General features: G+C 53.9%; 1 protein-coding gene across 6 annotated transcripts in view; it reads right to left on the bottom strand.

Annotated features, from left to right (window-relative positions):
- The window catches only part of CYRIA (CYFIP related Rac1 interactor A), a 108,430-nt gene that overhangs the window by 52,655 nt on the left and 35,294 nt on the right, over window positions 1-20,481 (bottom strand). For 4 of the 6 annotated variants that reach the window (XM_037813232.1, XM_037813235.1, XM_037813231.1 and 1 more), the window contains exons 3-4: window positions 16,883-17,006; window positions 14,605-14,747 (exon numbers count right to left, since the gene is read on the bottom strand). The gene's annotated coding sequence lies outside the window, so the exon portion shown is untranslated. Of the gene's footprint in view, window positions 1-6,999; window positions 7,102-14,604; window positions 14,748-14,858; window positions 15,252-16,882; window positions 17,007-20,481 lie in introns of those variants that run through there. The other 2 variants (XM_037813234.1, XM_037813236.1) reach the window with 2 other exon arrangements.

The raw sequence follows: 20,481 nt of genomic DNA on the forward strand, positions 1-20,481 counted from the left end.
CCACCGTAAGGCCACGAGTGGACAAGGAGTCACGGGCTCTTGTGTCCTCATCTCATTTCAGTCTTGGACAAGCTCACTCCCTGCGCTGAGCTTCATCCTTACCGTATGAACACCAACAGATCTGGTCTCGATGACGTGGGCAACCCTGTCCTGTTCCAGCATTCTGTGGTTTTCAACAATGAAAACTTTCAAAAATTCCCAAATCTGTGATCATGCAACCTAATGCCAAACCATGAGCTCGGTTACTTAGAAGTGAGATGCAACCTGGTAGAAGATGCAGAATTGCACACTGAAAATGCTTCCACGAAGCATCACTTGATCTCGTTCCCTGAAGACCTTTGGATTTCAAGTTATTAAAAAACACGACAACCACAGAGTCACAGCCATTTCAGGGGGACTGTGTTACATCAAAATTGGCCACTGCTTGGATCAGGGAATGCTACAGAGTTTATCCCTGTGAAAACATAGCCATTCAGAAATCAGGTGGAATGTTCAACCTACAGAACAGAAATTGCTTTCAAGCTCTTTTGTATTTTTGAAAAATCAAGTATCATGAAATGCACTGATATGCTTATTACAAGTCATGTTCACATAGTAAAGTACATATAGTGGGCAATGCTTGGTCAGCCTGGTCTAATCTGTCACATTTTCAAAGGGCTACTACTGTGTTTCGCTAATTCAGAGTCTTTCCCTTCAGAATTTGGAAGCAGGTGAGCACCTGCCATGTTCCCGGCCCTGGGAGCCCAAATCAGGTCTTGCTGCAACTACACCAACAGTAGAGTTACAACATTAAGGTGCTAGGTTGGGACATCTGTAAACACCAACGCGATATCCACTGGCTTTCAAAAACACTCCATGAGATGAGTATACAAGGCTATTAAAAAAGACCCCAAGACCTGGAAAGTCTAACTTAAATTGCCCAGGAAATGGTAGCATTTAATTATGATAAGATACCAATGTTTTCAAAGTTTCTAGAAATTATATGGATGACCCCAAATTCTGGTCGGTTAGCAAAAGCTTATTTGCTCTGCCCAGATAACTACCCATGTTCAGTTCAACTCAACTGACACACCACTCCCACCCAAATCCCCCAGCCCCCCTCTTGCCTCCAGGTAGAGCCTTCCTAAGGCCCCAGTACACCCTGCCTATCCCATGTACATTCCCACACACATACGATCCTGCACACGACAGCCTGGGCTCCCGGAGGCCGCATCCTCACCACGGCTCCTCCTCCACCCAGCACGGTCCCCACCACGGTGCAGGGGGTTGGCGAAGAGTCAAAGGAACAAACGCAGAACACCTGCTCCTCTGAGAGAGTGGTGCCAAATAAAACACAGCCCCTGCAACCTGGGAGCACAACCCAGCAAGGGCAAGAAGCCATTTCAAAGGCAAGTTTAAGAGACAGATTCTGGGGAAAGGCAAAGCGTTGGGAAGGGATGACATGGAGGAGGTGACTAACGCGAGCTAGAATAAGCTGAGAAGGCTTCCTGCAGGAGGAGGCCATGGAGCGAGATGAAGGAGGGAACGGAAGCCCGCGAACTCGAGACTGTCAGAGAACCCTGCAGCTGGTGAGGGCGGGAGCCGCGGATGTGACTCTGGGCTCTGCTGAAATCACACACAGCGGGAGAGGGGGTCTCAGAGCTGCCGCGGCCTCGGCTTTGAGTTCCTTTGGCAGATCCTGACTGCTGGTTCCGACAAAGTGGTGAGACCAGTTTTCCTGTGTGGCTTTGACCCTGTTCTGAAGGTAATTCTCTGCCAGGCAAACTCACATCCCTCAGGGGCCCCGGCCTCTTCTGAGAAGCCCACGCAGCCCTGGAGGAGCAACTCCCTGCCCTCCAGTCTCCTGCTTACCCGTCTGCCCCTCCTGCTAGAAGGGGAACATCACCAGGGCAGGAACCGGGCCTTACCCGTATGTGGATCCATATGCATGTGTGCATGTGTGTATGCATGTGTGTGCGTGTGTGTGCGTGTGTGCACGCGCCCAGAGCCTGGCACAAAATAAGAACTCAATCTGTGTTTGTTGCAAAACTGAAAGAATGAATGAGCAAGTGATGGAGTGAATGCTCCATGTGTACCCAAGAACCTCCTGCCTGAGCCCTACCATGTACTTAGAAGAAAAAAAGAGAGAACGAAGAGACGGTGGGAGGGAAGGAGGGTGGGAGGCAAAAGGAGTGAGAGGGAGGGAGGAAGGAAAGGAGGGAGGGAGGGAGGAAGCAAGAAAGGGAGAGCAATCGTTTCACCATTTTCACATCTAGTTTAATAAAGAGAACCGGTTTCAGGCACATGAAGAAGCAGATGGGGAACCCATGCTACGCTTGAAAGTTGAAAGAAAATATTGAGTCATCAGAAAAGCGAAACATGGCCTCAGTGATGCACGACTTAGCTTAGCTTCCGGGAACAGGTGGGGCAGGGGGCACAGCCACCTCCACGGCCGGTAACCCTTTCACAGCAGGGAGCGGGTGCAGGGTAGCGGGCGGGGGTTCGGGGGTCCTGGCCAAGTGGGTGAAGCCGCATTTTGTGGGTGCCCCCAGAACCAAGATTGGCTCAGGGCCCAGCGGCCCAGCAGGGGTCCACAGGGGCTCGGGTGCTGCCTCGGGCAGGGGGGCTGGCTGCCAGGACTCCCTCACAGGTAAGGCCAGTAGGCAGAGCTGATGCAGAAACTGCCCTCCAGGAGAGCCTCGGGGCATCCTTCCTTCACCCCCGCTTCCAGGTAGCCCCCTTAAATAAAACTCTCATGAGCATGTGAAAAGGGCAGCCATCGCCTGCTGTAGGCGCTGGGCTAAGCACTGCACCCAAAGTATCTCAGCTAATTTTCACACTAACTCTCGAAAGTGAGTAATATTTTCTCCATTTAAATAAGGAAACAGAATTCTGAAGAAATTAAATGATTCACCCAAATTCAAACCAGCAGCAAAGCCCATATTCTCCCTACCGTATTATCACACGTATAAGCTCCTGTCTTACTCGTGAGCTCAGTCCTCAGGAATGAGCACTTCAGAAATTTCTCTTAATTACACAAATTAATGTCTAATGCAAATTACAAAATGAGAAACATTTCCCTTAATCCTTAAATTAAGCTTTGTTCCTGGATATTTGTCTTTCACTGAAACGTGGTCAAAGCCAGTTTCTTCTTCCCTTGAATCAAAAAATAAAACAATTGTTTCAGAAATGGTCATGCCAGGAGAGCTACTTCCTGTACTAATTTGAAGATTTTATTTTCACCATTATGTACTAGGATGTGTTTAATTTAAATTTTACACTGTTTTTTAATTGGTACTATATTAACATACTACAAGCTCAAAAGATACAAGAGGGTTCACAGTGAAAAGTCTCTTTCCCACGTCCCTCCCCCCGCCATCCAATTCCATGCTTAGGATTTTCTTGTGTATAATTCCAGAAATATTTTCGCATATAAAATCAAACTCACCTCTATATGTATGTGCATGTATTCTTTTTGAAATCCAATAAGGCCATATTCTATTTAATATCCCGAGCATTACATTTTACCTGTAACAAATAGTTTTGAAGATTATACTGTCACAGCACAAGAAGAATATCTTCATTCTTTTTAATGGCTGCATAGTATTCCACAGCATAACAATGCCAGTAGTACTTAGCCAATTCTCCATGGAAGGAATCACATCCTTTTATAAACTATAGTCTTACAATACTGTTTTGCTACTTTTTCAAATTTTTGTTCTCTTTTTTTACTAATTGCATCAAAAACATAATTTTAAACACTTCTCCCAGCAGTAGTTTTAGAAAAGATAACAGACTTCAATTAGACATGCTGGCTAAATCTTGTATAATCTGAATGCAAGGGTTCCTCTAGTTATATCTATTGTAAAATCTGTATCTTTATCTCTTGCCAAGACCAAAACACTAACATTTTTATAAGGGTCTTTCTTTGTAAACTAGTTTAAACTTATACCTTCCAACTTTAAAATGAAATGCAGCATTTAAAAAGTTAAAAGCATTTGAAAAGTTAAATTATATTGAATTTGGAAAATGTCAAACTGATTAAACCCAATTCGACTGTATCTTTAAATCCAAATCCAACCAATGCTGTTTTCTGATAAGAGGGCGGAGAGGATTTTTTTTAAGAGGTGGGGCAGTGTGAACTAGAAGCGTTTTCTCTCTTTGGTCCCACCTCTGTTGGGAGCAGCTCTGTGTGTTCACTGATGTGCTGGATTCCCCCCCGGAGACCCCATGTGGTTCCCGGGGGCTGTGCCTCCGGGGTCGGCTCTGCTCGCACGTCCCCCCAGGCACCAGCCCTCCTCTGGGTCCTGCACCAAAGGCGCAGGACTGAAAAGCACCCTGTCCCCGTCTCAGATGACCTCTCTCGTGTCCCTCACAACTGCCTGATACCCGTCCAACCCTGCTCCTTCAGGAACCCCCAGCTCGGCCTCCCCTGGCTGAGTAAGAGACGAAGCCTGAGCTTTGACTCTGGTTCAGTGGGTCTGTACTTTCCAAGCACTTTAAAAACCAGTCTAGAGTGCATTTCCCAAGGGAAATGCCCCTGAAGTTCTCCTGAGGGGACCACTGAGTGATGTGACGGACAGGGAAGGCAGCGGCTGCCCAGCCAGCAGACGCAACGGGGAGTTCTAAAGACATCTTTTAAAATCGGCCAGCAGCAAAATACAAAGCATAGGTTTTTTTGTTTTTTTTTTTTGAATTAGAGAGTTCATAGGTTTACAGAAAAACCATGCAGAAAACACAGAGTTCCCATATTCTCCCTCTATTATTAACACCTTGTATTAGTGTGGCATGTTAGTTACAATTCATGAAAGAATATTATTATAACTGCATAATTGACTAAGTCCACAGTTTGTATTGGCATTCCCTGTTTATGGTGTACAGTCCTATGTTGATTTTTTAAAATTTTTATTCCAATGACATAACATATATACAACTTAAAATTTCCCTTTAACCACATTCAAATATATAATTCAGTGCTGTTAATTACATTTATAATGTTGTGCTATCATCACCATCTACTACCCAAAATTTCCATCATCTCACATAGAAACCCTGTACAATTTAAAATTGTGTATTTATACTAAAGCAGAGAGCTTCTCTCGTGGCAGGTGTCAGAGCTTGCAGCTGAGGGCTTAATCCACTAAGGGGCACTGTCACCCCACACTTTAACACCAGGCCCCGCAGGCTGGGTTCTTGGAGCGAGGTATATACCTTTGTGTGAAGGACACGGACTCGAGTCCACGGCCTGCGTATGTTCTCAGCTTCCTTCCCCACCAGCCGCAAAGAGTCATGCTCCCAGCTGTGGCGACAAAGCTCCCTCAGTGTAGTAATTCACTTAATCCCTGCTTCAAGGTCATTTCAAAAACATGAGTCTTGGCTAGTTTGCCAGAAATGGAGCCATGACATTTGGGAAAGAAAAATTAACAGACACAGCCATTTGGCTTAGTAATCAGCCTCCCTGCCCCTTCCGCTAATTTCTTAAATCATGTTTTCCACGAAGGGAAACATCTGCCTGTGGATGAATCAACTTGACTGAAGTCACATGCTATAGAGGGTAAAAATAAAAATAAAAGATAAACAAATAAAAAGGCTGAAATTCTATCACAAGCTTATCAAAAGGAGTTTCTGTATCTCACTTGGGTGAAACTCCCATTGAGAATTTTACTTGACTCTGGTTCAGATAACTGGAAAATACTTTGGACATGCAAGGTGAAGGAGCTGGACAGCCTCAAGGAGTGATCTTTCCTGCAGACGTCGCTTTTGCAGACAGCAGGCAGTGCGTTCACAGAGGATGCCCAGCAGGAAACTGCCAAGTATACAGAAGAAGGCAGGGAAGTCACCGTGGAGCTTCTGTTTAGTTTGATAAACCAAGACCACAATTAGACCAAACAAACAAACGCACACAGTGTATCTGGAAGCTCATGGCTCGCCCAGCCCTGCCCTGCGATGTCTCAAATGCCCGCTGTCCTGCCTCCACCCTGCAGCCGCGTCCTCGGCCGGTGTCCCGGACACAAACAGGCTGAGTTTGGAAAGCTCTGCTGCTAAAGCAGAGCGTGCAGCCCCTACGGACAGATCGAGTAATGTGCCGGCTATTTTTAAATTCCACTGAAAGATAGCAAGCTGTTATTCAGACGCTATGTCTGGAGCGTCCCCTCAGATCCTGCCCTCTGAGGACCCAGCTCGCCACAAAATCACCTAAGGCCACTGGGTGCCCTGCGGCGTCTGGGAAGCAGTGAGGACAGGTGTCGAGTGGCCTGACTTCCACCTGAGCCTTGTGGCTCCGCAGCTTCCCTTTCTGGAGGGCCCACTTGGTGCCAGGCTCCTGGCTAGGCTCTTTCTAATCCCCAAAATCACTCTACAGAGTGCTTGTGACTAATCCTAAATTTTCAGATAAGCAAACTGAGTTACATCGCACAGCAGAGCTTCGTCAAGACGACCCTGCTGTGTGGCTCACGAAGGTGTCCTGGCAAGGCACACTCCAGAATTTATTTATTTTCCAATCGTGATATAAAGTTGTGGGGTTTTTTGTTTCTTTGGTTTGTTTTTTTGGTTTTCTACAATCTTGCTCCTCAAAGTGTGTTCCCTGCCGCAGCAGCACACCCCTGGGAGCCTGCTGGAATGCAGAGTTCCCAGGCCCCTCACTTTAACGACACTCCCGGGGGATTCAAGTTTGCAAACCACTGCACTAGACTAAGGATCCGAAGTGCCAGGGTCAAATCCCCTCTGTATCCCGAATCTCACAAGTAAACGGTAGTTTTAGGACTGGCAGCTAAATTAGAAGTTCTTCCCATACTACACTATTTGGAGATTTTTGTCTTTATAAGATGCTATTTATTTACTGATCCCACAAGGCACAAACAACAAAAAATACCACTCACTGAGCCAGCACTGAAGGCCTGCCTGGCCGTGTGCTCAGCGCTTTGCACACACGATCGCAATCCCTCGGTGCACCTGCACGGCTACAGGGGTCCCCTCTGTGTTACCAGCAGCCTCCCACCCACCCGGCCTCGCTGCCCTCACCTGGCAACGGCGTCAGGCAGGAGCCAGCTAGACCAGGCGGTCTCCCAGATGCTGCCACTGAAAGCCTCCACGAAGTTTTCAAGAAAAAACTATAAATATTTCCTAAAACAGAAAACCCAGGTGAGTTGAATGCAATACTTATTTGTTTAATTAAAAAAAGGAAAGAAAACAACGCATCTATTGTTTGCAGCAATTAATTACTCCGGCCCCCTAAGGTTTCTCGGGGGTCGGGCGGCTCCCAGGGCTCAGCCACGCTGGACGCTGGACGGGACGTCCCGGGAGGGAGTGAGCGCACGGCCACCTCCCACCTCCCGGCCCTGCGCGTGGAGAGGGCCGGCATAGTGACGCCTGAGCGCACCTTCCCATGGCGCCTCTCCTCCCTCTCTCTCTGCCGTCACCGTGTCAGATCTCGCCCCAGGAGGACACAGAAATCCCGAGGGCGCGGAGGGCCGGCAGGGAGAACAGGGCGGCTTTGTCGGGCCCTGGGGAGACAAGGCCCCGGCCGGGCGCTCAGGCCCACGCCCGGGAAGGCCCACGCTGCTCGCCCGGAGAGGACCGGCCAGCTCCGTCCCCCTGACGGGCCCTTCCACTCGCCGGCCCCACGTCCTCTCCCCACCACACCATGGCCTCGGCCTGGGGACTGAGGCCCCTCCAGCTGGAGAAAGCTTCCACGGAACATGTCACCCACACCCACCCCAAGAAAGGAAATCTCAAACCATTTCCTCTCTCCGTTTCCTTTGTCAGCTCCGCTGTCTTCTCTCAGCCCACCGTCCCCACCAGAGGCCCCCGCTTCCACCACTCTGCGGCAGGTGGAGTCTTGCAGCCCAGAAAACACGGGTGCCTGTCTTACTCCATCCCTGGGTGTGAACCCACTGTGATGGGGCCTGCTGAAGATGTGATTTCATCGTGGGTTACTTCTGCCTATTTTTGGCGTGGCCCAACTGAAGGAGGTCGGGTCTGCACCACCCCACTGGAGGCTTTAGGAGGGGAAAGCCATGGGGACGAGCAGAAGCCAGAAATCCACAGAACCTGAAGAGTAAGGCGCGGACGTCACCTCGTCCAGCGCCCTGTGACGGACAAGCCAAGCACCCAGAAATCCACCATCTTGGGGGAGAAACCATCACCTTGCTTTCGATTTTGGACTCTAGCCTCAAAACCATGAGCCAATCATTTCCGGCTGCTTAAGCCACTCACCGTGAGGTCCTTGTGACCCTGGTGACCTTGGTGACCGTGTGACCCTGGGACACTAAGATGCACCCATTGCCCCCCTCCCTCTCTGGACCCCACCACCTCCTGAGCAGCCTCCTTGTTCAGGGAGTGCTCCTGCCCCAGCCTCCTGAAATACTCTGCTTGCTCTGATGGCACAGATGATCTCCGTAGTTACGAGCTCTGACTGTGAGCTCACTTCTTCCATGGGCTCCCGTGTCCAGCCTTGTCCCTCCAGTGTCGGGGACTCTTCCTGGCACACAGGAGGTGCCCAGTAAGTGGCCACTGAATGACCGAACCCACAGCATCCCTGCCTCTTAGGGAACATTCACCTGCATGAGCACCTAGAGCCGTGGCTGGAAGGCAGCCCTCTCCGGGCTCACCTGCGTTAACTCACTTCAACACCACGCAAACCCGACGAGGCAGGTGCTCTCAACCTCCTCATTTCACAGGTGAGGACACTGCTGGACAGAAATGTGGGATGACTTGCCACAGGTCACCCAGCTAGGAAGGGCAGAGGAGGGTTCAAACCCAGGCAGGTGGCTCAGAGTCCACCACCCTAAACCACAGCCCTACACGGAATTACCCGACGATGACAGTGCACGAGAGCCAGTCTCCCCTCAAGTCCCCTGTTATGCACAATATTGTTGTGCGGGATTCCTTAAAACCAGCTTCACGTGCCTCTGCAAACATCAAACTGCCAGCTCCTCATACCCACCCTGTGGCAACTGAAGAGAATTGACAGACGACTATCCTTTCGGCTTCCAGGCCCCAGGCCGGCCGAGGAGAGAGGCTGACCTGCTGGGAAGGGGGCCCCGTGAGGGTCACCATTGGCCACGCTGGGATCTTTGGAGGAAGCATTCCCAGGACTTCTTCTGAACCTTCCCGCCAACAGTTCCTCACACTTCATGTGCCCGTGCAGCTGCACCCCAGGCCTCCACATCCCCCTGCTCCCCAGCTCAGATGACGTCTCCACACGCCACAGAAGGGCAAAGAGGCCCGGGCTGGGGGCTTACGAGTCCCACACAGAGAAAGGCACGCTCCCCGTCAGGGCTCAGGCAAACCCCCACACGCTGACGCTCCTGTTCTCCAACCCCGAGAAGCAACAAAGTCGGAGGCGCACAAAGGTGGGTGCCACACACGGGCCCCGAGCGCACGGCCGGGCGGGGAGATGCAGGCAGAGGCTCCTCACCCTTCAGACCGGGCCAGCGGCTGGGGGCTCGGGGTGGGGAGGGGTGCCAGGACAAGGTGGGGTCTGCTCTCTCGCCGTCTGGCAGGTACCCGCTGTGCTCTCTCGCCGTCTGGCAGGTACCCGCTGCAGACCCACGCTGGGGCGGCCTGGCGCCTGCCGGGCCACGCGGGAATGCAGAAGGGCTCCAGAGCTCTCCCTGGGGCTGGGCATCGGGGCATCGGGGCACAGGCCAGAGATGGGAGGCCCTGGACGGTAGGCCCGGGGGCCTCATCTGACCACAGGGAAGGAACAGTGGGAGGGGACGGGGACAGGAGTTGACTGAGGTCAAACAGGACTCAGTGCCTGCGGTGGTGCTAGGACTCAAGTTTACTCCAGATGCCACTGTCTTTTTTTCTTTCTTTCTTATTCCTCCCACTGCTACACAGAAAAGTGCCCCCGAGGGGCAGCGCAGCGGAGTTTGGGGAGGGAAGGGCTTCCCAGCTGGACTGTCGAGGAGGCTTCCTCGGGGAGGTGGAATTGAAAAGCTATCGGATGACAGCCGGTCGGTTCAGGACGAGTGGGCATTTTACCTGGAGGCACAGCCAGAAGACGGGGGCAGGAGGGCATGGGGGGTGGGGGGCAAATCCCAGGCCACCCCTAAAGAGAGCTGTTTCACAAATGGCATGCTACTCCAAAAGGGAGTTTTGCCCCTTACTCTCAACTGCTTCCTCTTCCTAGAATCTTCCTGAACATCACCTTGTATCTGTTAATGGCCCTGGAAGGAAACACTCACTCTCCCTGAGTAGAGCCAGGGATTTTGTGAGAAGAGGGTCAGGCAAGGTCTCTGTCGAGGTTTTCCCTAGAGGGGGAAAGACGAAACCCAGGGAATAGGCCTTTCCCCTGCCCACCCCATCAAGAAGAACAAATGGGTTCCCCAAGAGTGAGACACAAGAAAGCCCTGGCAACTGGCTCCCCAAAAGAAATGGAGAGGCAGCAAGTCATGGGGCTGCCTGCGTCTCCAGAGGATCCGGTCAGGGCACAGCATCCATCCTTCATGGGATGTTCATGCCAATGAGAAACGAGACATGGTTCAGCTCCTTGATGGCTCTGACAGGAGAAAAGGGGGCTCAATGACTGGAGCTAGAACAGGCTGCCTTTTAAGGTAGTGAGATCCCCATCCACAAAAGTGTGCAAGCAGAAACTTTCAGGGCAAGACGCACAAGGTGCTGGAACTGGGCAGGCCCTTAGAGGACTTCCAGGCACAGGCACCCCTGGTTCCTGGTTCCTCAGAGCGAATGTCACCCACTGCTCTGCCCAGCTCTGCATTTTGGAGCGCTAGGGGAGGCGATGGCTGAAGATGGCTCTTGGTTGCTGAATCTCCTCCTTGGTCTGCCAGAAGCTCCACCTATTACAGAGGGGGTGACCACAGCACGTGCAGTGGAAGGGGGACAATTAGGAAAGAGCTGGAATCCCTACCACCTAACAGCTGTGGACTTTGGAGAAGCCGCTTGTCCCTTAGCTTCAGTTTCCTCCGTGTGAAACGGCACCGCTGCTCCCCGCTGGTATCTTCAAACATGGAATCCCAGGGCGTGCACAGACCCCGCAGCTTGCGGGAAGCACAAGTCTCAGGTCTGCTCTAACCCGAGAAGGGAGACTAAAGACTGTCTGGACGAGGCTCTGTGCCAGGTTCTAGAATAAACTCTCCACAATCCATCCATGAATGCATATGCACAACACACACACACTCAGGCATCTTTTTCCAAGAGGAAGGCAGGACAGATGCAGTTTAAAAAATCCGTTCTAGCTTTCCCTACTAAGGAGCAGCACCAGTTCTCTGTGAAGCTGAACATCACCCCCGAGAGCTACGGTGCACCCTGTGTTGTTGTATCAGTTTCTGGGTGATGGACATGCTGAATGTTCTTCCTCCTCCTCGTTCTATTTCTTTTCTTGGTCCCCCTTTTCTGTTCACTAACACCTCCTCGAGGTCAGAAGAGAACAAATCAAATTAGTCAATTTTCTGCTTTATAGTCACTTTTGGGAACAAGGTAGGAGGATGAGGAGGTGGCGACTAATGGCTTTTTAAAGAGAGAGCAGAGGCATTATCTGTGCGTGACAATGACGCTGGCTATTTCCTCCCCACCACATCACAAAGTCCAGTGTTGGTCTCTATTTTATGGAGGGCTGCTCTGTGTCAGGGACATCTTTCTCCCAGCTCCCAACTCCTACTCATCCTCCAATGCCCAGCCCATCAGGCCCCTCTTGAAGCCTTCCCTGACTTCTCTGAGCAGAGGGGATACGCTCTCTTCTGAGCCCACTCCACTCTGCTTGTGCCAGGCTCCTCCCAGGACCGGACCCGCTGCCTCTGTCACATGTCACGACCCCTTGAGGGGCTCCTGGGACTGATTTTTTCAAGGTTCCCAGGCTTGGCGCAGAGTCTGGCACATGGCAAGTACCCAGGTATTAGCGGTGGAATGAATGCGCACATTTCTGAACAGAACACCCTGATTTTATATCGAATGAGACCCGCTAGGAGACGGCTAGCAGCCAGTCATTCCTGACTAGAAAAAAATGCAGCAAGGCCTCAATTCTATCCCTTCCACCAGGGGCTGCTGCCGGGTCCTCGGTCCTTGCAGGAACCCAGCATGTGTCCCACCATTTCCCAGCAGTCTCCCTGCGTGTACCAACACGCATAAGAAACTGTCAGTGCGAGCATTCAGCAAAGGCACGTGGAGGTGGAAATTCACCCACCAAGAGCCCTCTTGTTCAGCTGAGCTGTGTTAACCTACTGGACAGCTGAGAAAGCCATGATCTTATAGTAGGAAAAGGAGAGGGTGTGAAATAGGGACCAGGGGTCAAATGAAACGAGGCCCTTCGCTTTATAAAACTCAGATCTTGCCAGGTTACCAGTCTCTGCTTGAAAGCTGTTAACATGCCGAGTGGTCCTCGGACAGTCTCCAATTCCTGGGCCCGGCGTCTGCTGCCCCCAAGAAGACCGTCAGCCGCCCTGCCTCAGCCTCCAGGCACACGTCCCCTCACTCTCCGCGCCCCGGCTGCTGTCGACGACGTACCCACGGCTCCTCCGAGGCCACGGCTCCACTCCCCGAGCCCCTCTCACTGGGTGGTCCCCCACTCCTCCCTGGTGTTTCCCCCTCCCCCTTCTCACCTGCCTAACTGCGTCTCTGGCACTGAGTGGGGGCATCTCCCCAGGGAGTTGCCCGGTTCTGTCCCTCAGTCTGGGGAAGGGCCCCGTCTGACTCCCCGAACGCCCCATCCTTACCACGACACTGATGAGTACGTGTTGTCAGGTCACTGGGATGTCTTCCCAGTAAAACCATACACACCGCGGGGCTGGGGGCTGCATCTGAGCCATCGCCCGTCTCCAGGGCCCTACAGCCGCCCTGACATGCAACAGCCCCTCGAACGTTCGCTGGGTGGCTCGATTCTGCCCTCTCCACCCTGAAGAGCCAGCTCGGTAGCAGTCTGCGTACAGACGAATTCCAGGAGACTTGGTGGAAGGGACCTAGGGGAGGCCTTCTGTGGCAAATCTCCACTCTGGAAAACTGTTTCCGCAATGACTAAATTAGAACAGCTGTTTACTTCCATCTGACGTTCCACTGAAACTCCCCCGAGCGGCCTGAGCTGGCCCTGATCTCCGGGCTCCCAAAGGACGGGCGGAGCTGCCTTTATCTCCAGATCCGGAGAACTAAAATCTACTGGGCGAGAGCATCCATTCCTCCATGCAGGCCTGCAGCCGCGATGGGTCTTTGAGATGCTCTGGGGGGAGACAGAGACAGTCCAAGAAAGGCAGGTGGAAGGTCTCAGGACAAGCCCCGGTCTGCCCTACCCCGCTGTGATCTGCCTCCTTCCACGTGTCCCCTCCGTCCTTCCGCTTCAATCCTCCCGGCACTTGCATTTCCTTAAAACCCTAGCCCATTTCCATCTCTGGCTAGTCCCTCTTGCCACGCTTCCTCACCGCCTTCAAGTCCCGCCCCAACGCTGCTTCATCAGAGAGACCTTCCCTCTCCAGTATATGGAAGAGCAACGTCCATTTCCCCCAGCGCCGCTTCTCCCTGGCTCTGCTTCCTCACCTGCTTTCTTGCTTTATTTCGTTACTTACTTGCTTTATTTTTCCCCACAGCACTCAAAGCTGCCTGGCATGATACACGTATGTTTACCTGTTGACGATCGCCCTATTCCACTAGAATGCACATGCCATGAGAGTGGGGACTTGGTTTTGTTGGGTGCTGTATCCCCAGCAGTGAGAACGGCACCTGCCACATGTGTGTGCTCAGTGAGTACTCGTGGGCCGGATGGACGCAGATGACTGACCACCCAGCGAGCCAACGGGTCAGGAAGAAACACGCCCAAGTGCTCTGCAGAGGGCAAGACCAGGAGCGCTGCCCCCAAACCAGCTGGCCCAGTTGCCGGGATATTCTGCTCTCCTGGTCTGAGTGACAAGCCACTGGGAGGGAGTTTGTTTTCACTAAGAGTCATGGGTTGGGCAAGTGATGAAGAACGGAGTGGAGGGACTGGGTCAGGAGCAGGTGAGAAAGGTAACGAGAGAGAACAGAGTGCCGGCGGTGAGGGGGAGGGCAGGGGAACGCAGCTGCCGCTCGGGCACCAGAAGAGCTCTTGGATGACAATGTGATGAGCTGAGTTTATCACTAAAATGCTTTAGCAGGTGGGATGACAGCCAGGCATCCTGACATGAGACTTCAGTTCTCCCCTGTGTGGATTCTCCCCGTGCTCCCCTAAGGCTGGGCTGGGGATGCCCAGAAAGAAAGTCGAGTGTACTTAATCTCAAATGGATCCTGCGAGGAAAAGCAGCTGAAAACGATAGCTCTAAAGACAAAATAAAGCAACAAGGAAATGGCATCTCTAATCTCTCCCCCTGCACGTAGTTCTAAGCTACTCACTCTATTTCATGCCTGAACATCCAAAAGATTTAAGATAGCAACAGACCCCACTCAGAACGCAGCTATAGGACCCAGGGGCCTTCAACCACTTCAAAATTCCAGCCAGGTTAAAATGCGTGCCAATTATCAATTATGCCCTTTCTTATTCTTTTCACATATGTGGGGTTAGGGGGAATAGCATCAATCAAAGTGACTGGCAAGGTGAAACGAACATCCCTAATACTTTCAGGTACCCTATGAGCGTGCGTGTTACACACCCAAGTATTGGCTACCCTGTGCTGTCTGCTCTAGCCACAGCCAGTCGTTCCTCACCTGGAGATCTCTCCTGCGGTTCCGGCTCAACAATCCAGGATGGACCGGCCGAGCCGCTGTCTGGCTGAGGCAAGCCTGTGCCCACGTCAGGACCGTGGCCCCCGGGAGTCCTGCAGCTTCTCTGGCCTTTAATCGCTGATAATCTGGTAAAAGGGAATGCAAGTCATATCACTCTAAGAGCAATTTCCTGTTCTCTTCCAGCAACAATATACATTTTTAAGAAGGGTAAAAAGAGTCACAGAATCACAGGTTACCAGCGCTGGAAGAAATCTGTGAGATAACCCTGTCCAATTCTTTCATTTTGTAGTTGGGGAAACTGAGGCTCAGAGAGGATAGGTCTCGTTCAAGGACTTGCCACGTGGGGCTAGAATCCCGAACAGATCACGGATCTGCCGCCCTGTCCTCGGGGATGTCTTGAAAAGCAGCCCCACAGCCAGGCTGACTCTCAAGCAAGTGGTCACTGACCCTGAACGGGAAGTATTTTTTAACCAGATTTTTTTTAAAAGGGAGGGGCACTCTGTTTTCGCAGTTCTGCCCCTGGGAACGAAAGTAGTAAAACAGGCACCTCAGCCACGTGGTCGGGAGGGTTCTCCCCGTTTCCCATTAGAAAAACAGTGTTCTGGAACACCATGTCCCCTGAGAACAGTGGAGGGCTCTGTTTTAGTGACAGGCACATGCACCCAGTCAGGGTCTGTCTCTGTCTCTCCACATCTCTGTCTCCGTCTCTCCATATCTCTCCATCTCTGTGTCTCTCCCTCTCTCTGTCTCTATCTCTCCATGTCTGTCTCTGTCTCTCCATATCTCTCCATCTGTGTCTCTCCCTCTGTCTCTATCTCTCCATTTCTCTCTGTCTCTGTGTCTTTCCCTGTCTCTGTCTCTGCATGTCTGTCTCCGTCTCTCCCTGTCTCTCCATCTCTGTGTCTCTCCATGTCTCTCTGTCTCCGTCTCCCCATGTCTCTCCATCTCCATGTCCGAGAGTCTCTGTCTTTCCATGTCTCTCTGTCTCTGTGTCTCTCCCTGTCTCTCCATGTCTCTGTCTCTCTGTCTCCGTCTCCCCATGTCTCTCAATCTCCATGTCTCTCCCTGTCCGAGAGTCTCTGTCTCTGTCCACGTCTCTGTCTCCGTCTCTCTATCTCTCCATCTCTGTGTCTCTCCCTCTCTCTGTCTCTCTCTCTCCATGTCTCTCTGTCTCCATCTCTCTCTGTCTCCGTCTCTCCCTGTCTCTCCATCTCTGTGTCTCTCCCTGTCTCTCTGTCTCCATCTCCCTATGTCTCTCCATCTCCATGTCGGAGAGTTTCTCTGTCTCTGTCTCTCCACGTCTGTCTCTGTGTCTCTCCGTCTCTTCGTGTCTCTGTCTCTCTGTCTCTCCCTGTCTGTCTCTCTCTTCATGTCTCAGAGAAGCACACTGATAATGGACATGGAGGGCCCGGCCCGGGTGTCACCTGTTGGGTGATTTTCCTGGCTACCGTGCATTTGAACGGTCACTCCCCCGTGCAGAGAACCAAATCAGAGACACGGAGACGGGCACTCGCCTTAGGAAGTGGGTAACACCCTCCAGGCACACCACGGATACATGATCGATACATTTTCCCAGGCTGTCCTCAAAAACTCCCCGTGAGCTGTCACGAACCCCATTTCCCAAGGAGTTAGGAAACCAAGTGGTTGACAGCACGAGTGAGCTGAAGGCGGGGAAGGGAATTCAGAGCAGACCAGGGAGGGACACAGGCCTGTCCAGTCCTAACTCTGTTTCTTTCCCCATCAAACTGGACCCGGGCGACCAGGCCCAAACACCAGTGGGAGCGGCTTGTGGTCCCAGCGAGCCGGCTCGTGTGCACGGAAGGTTCTCTGGAGACTGCGAGCTGCTGCAGGGATGTGAAGAACCACTCTCGCTCGGTTCTGTCTCGGACAGGGGGGTTCTAGGGCTGCGGCTTCCTGCTGGGCTCCGGCCCGAGCCCCCACACCCCAGCCCCGACCCCCGAGAGGGCCTGTCAGGAAACCATGGTGCTCAACGCTACGCGCTGTGTTCCTGTTCTCAGACAACAAGGGACAGAGCCCAGCAGTGAGGTGGGGGTGGGGAAAGGGGAAGAGAAAACAGGAAGTGAGGGGGTGGGTGGGAAGGAGACGATAGAGAAAACACAGCAACTACGAGAAGTGCGGGCCTGATGAGAAAGTGCTTTCTGGCCCGACGGCATTTTGGGAAACTGGGCCCTGATGGTAATGGGGGACAGAGGGCTGGTTCCCCCAGACTCAGAGCTGGGCCGCAGACCCCACTGCCCACCTGGAGCTGGCCTGGGGCCGCCGCAGGTGCACTCGGGCTCAGACGACGTGGCAGTGACGCTCCGGAGAAGGACCAGTCCTCTCACCTCTTAGCTGGGGCTGGAGGCCGTGCGTCCCAAGCAGATCTGGAAATGAGACAGAAGCCGATGAAGGGATCAGGGTCCAGGGGACGCAGCCCATCCCCACTGCTTTACTCTCCACAAATGCTCTCACAACCGTCACACACTTTCCAGTGTGCGTGAGTGGGGCTGGGCTCACAGGACTGGGCCCCGAGCCCCCCGCTGTGGACGCCCCTCAGAGGAGGGATTCCGTCTTGGGGGGGCCGGTCACTCCACTCCAGACCCCCTCACCTGACGTTCAAGTCAAAGCACCGCACAATTAGATGGGGCACTGACAGCCATTAAAATGGACAGTCAAACAAATGCTGTAAGATTCCACTTACAGGAAATACCTAGAACAGGCAAATTCACAGAGCCTGAAAGTGGCCTGGAGGCTCCCGGGGTGCCGCGGCAGGGAGCAGCTACTGCTCAATGGGGAGGAGTCTCTGCTGGGTGTGATGAGAAGGTTTTGGTCATGGATGCCAGTGATGGTTGCACAACATGTGGCTGTCATTAAGGCCACTCAATTGTACATTTAAAAATGCTAAAATGGCAAATTTTATGTTATGTATATATACATTTTACCACAGTATAATTTAAAAATAAATGAATTAAAAAAAAAAAAAAAAACTTCCTCCCTTCTAGCATAAAACAGAGTCAATCCGGCAGATCACGGCGTCTCCTCCAGGCCATGACTCCAGGGTACTTCCGGAATCTTCCTGTCCACTTTGTCCATTTTGGTTTATAGATGCTACGAAAGCCCCCACTCCAGGCGCACATCACAGAGGCCGGCAGCCACCTGCCCAGGGGAGTGACCCTGCGGACAGACCACCGAAAGGGCACCGTGCAGCCCCCGGTGGCCACCAGGCGGGGGGAGGTGGCAGAGCAGCCGAGGAGGCCAGCCCGCACGGTCCTGTGCCCCCCACTCCAGGGGTCCCCCAAACTGGCTGTGCATCTAGGGAGGCTAAAAAAAGTACGAGCCCCGCTCAGAGCAGGGGCCAGGAATCCTCGGCAGCTCCAAAGCTTCCGGGAGGGCCGGATGTCGCCAGTCGGGCTCTGCTCCCCACACGAGCATCTGGATGAGGTGCATCCAGTCACCCCTCATCCGCCTGTGCCCACCCTGCCCCGATGACAGACAAGCCCCGAGCCCCAAAAGGAGGAGTTTCCACCGGCCCCACAGCTCCTAGCCTCCAGGGATCTGCCCTGGTTCTGTAAATGATTTCCACATCCAAAGAAACCCAGAGCAACAAAACACAGGCACGCCTTTGACAGGAGGCCAAGGTTTTCTGAGCGAGGGCTGGCGGTTTATGCACCAGTCACCCTCGGGCCCAACACCCACGAGGGAGACGGGTCAAGCCACAGAAGAGACCGGAAACCCCCACCCCACACACAGTACAACCTCATGCTACCCACCCATGTGCAGGGGCAGGGGCAGGCAGTGGTGACAGCCAGAGCTGCCTCCACAGGGCCCCACGCCACGCCCGAAGACACAGACCCTGAGAACATGGACCCCACAGACACGGACCCCAAAGACATGGACCCCGAACACACAGACCCCAGAGACACGGACCCCAAAAACATGGACCCCGAAGACATGGACCTGAAGACACAGACCCCACGGACACGGACCCGGAGACACGGACCCCATGGACATGGACACGGAGACACGGACCCCAGAGACACGGACCCCACGGACATGGACCCGGAGACACGGACCCCGGAGACACGGACCCCACAGACATGGACCCGAAGACACAGACCCCACGGACATGGACCCGGAGACACGGACCCCAGAGACACGGACCCCACGGACACGGACCCCGAAGACATGGACCCGAAGACACAGACCCCACGGACACGGACCCGGAGACACGGACCCCGGAGACACGGACCCCACGGACATGGACCCGAAGACACGGACCCCGGAGACACGGACCCCACGGACATGGACCCGAAGACACAGACCCCACGGACATGGACCCGGAGACACGGACCCCAGAGACACGGACCCCACGGACACGGACCCCGAAGACATGGACCCGAAGACACAGACCCCACGGACACGGACCCGGAGACACGGACCCCGGAGACACGGACCCCACGGACACGGACCCCGAAGACATGGACCCGAAGACCCAGACCCCACGGACACGGACCCGGAGACACGGACCCCAGAGACACGGACCCCACGGACATGGACCCGGAGACACGGACCCCGGAGACACGGACCCCACGGACATGGACCCGAAGACACAGACCCCACGGACATGGACCCGGAGACACGGACCCCAGAGACACGGACCCCACGGACACGGACCCCGAAGACATGGACCCGAAGACACAGACCCCACGGACACGGACCCGGAGACACGGACCCCGGAGACACGGACCCCATGGACATGGACCCGAAGACACAGACCCCACGGACATGGACCCGGAGACACGGACCCCAGAGACATGGACCCCACGGACACGGACCCCGAAGACATGGACCCGAAGACACAGACCCCACGGACATGGACCCGGAGACATGGACCCCAGAGACACGGACCCCACGGACACGGACCCCGAAGACATGGACCCGAAGACCCAGACCCCACGGACATGGACCCGGAGACACGGACCCCGGAGACACGGACCCCACGGACATGGACCCAAAAACATGGACCCCAAAGACAGACCCCACGGACATGGACCCGGAGACATGGACCCCAGAGACACAGACCCCACGGACATGGACCCGGAGACACGGACCCCGGAGACACAGACCCCATGGACATGGACCCGGAGACACGGACCCCGAAAACATGGTCCCAGAGACATGGACCCCGGAGACACGGACCCTGGAGACATGGACCCCACAGACATGGACCCGGAGACATGGACCCCGGAGACACGGACCCCGAAGACATGGACCCGGAGACACGGACCCTGTGGACAGACCGGGGCCTGCACTGGGGGCCACCTGGCCCCACAAAGGGCTGCCTGAGGCTGGTCCTTGCAGGCTGTTTTGGGAAAGGAACAAAGCGAAGGAGTGGTCACCCCCTTTTCAAAATGGGGGCGCTGAAGTCCCTGCATGTGAAATGACCCAACCGAAGCCACAGACAGAACCAGGCGCACACCTGGGGACTCCGACTTCCAGGCATCTTGTGCCTCCCAAACCTCCACCTGGGTGCAGAGACAAAAGAATAGCCTAGAACATTCCCATCTTCTGTTGAGTGTTTCTGGAAGCAGAGGCCAGAGCAAGGACAAATGGGGGCGCGGGCGACACAGACGTGAGGCTCGAAGGCCCGGAAGGCCCCGGAAGGCCCCATGCCAACCTCCGGCTTCGCGGACACGGAGCCCGGAGCCCTGAGTGGGGGGCGGCTCCCCCAGAGTCCACGGAGGACGCCGAGCGAGTCCTGCCCCCAACACGGAGCTCTGACCAACACCGAGAAGGAAGAGGGCTTGAGATGATGAAATCGCTGCCCTATACCAGCTTTCAACCCGCTCTGTCCGGCTC

The sequence above is a fragment of the Choloepus didactylus genome, chromosome 20 (assembly GCF_015220235.1).
Source record: "Choloepus didactylus isolate mChoDid1 chromosome 20, mChoDid1.pri, whole genome shotgun sequence".
Classification (NCBI taxonomy): Eukaryota; Metazoa; Chordata; class Mammalia; order Pilosa; family Megalonychidae; genus Choloepus; species Choloepus didactylus.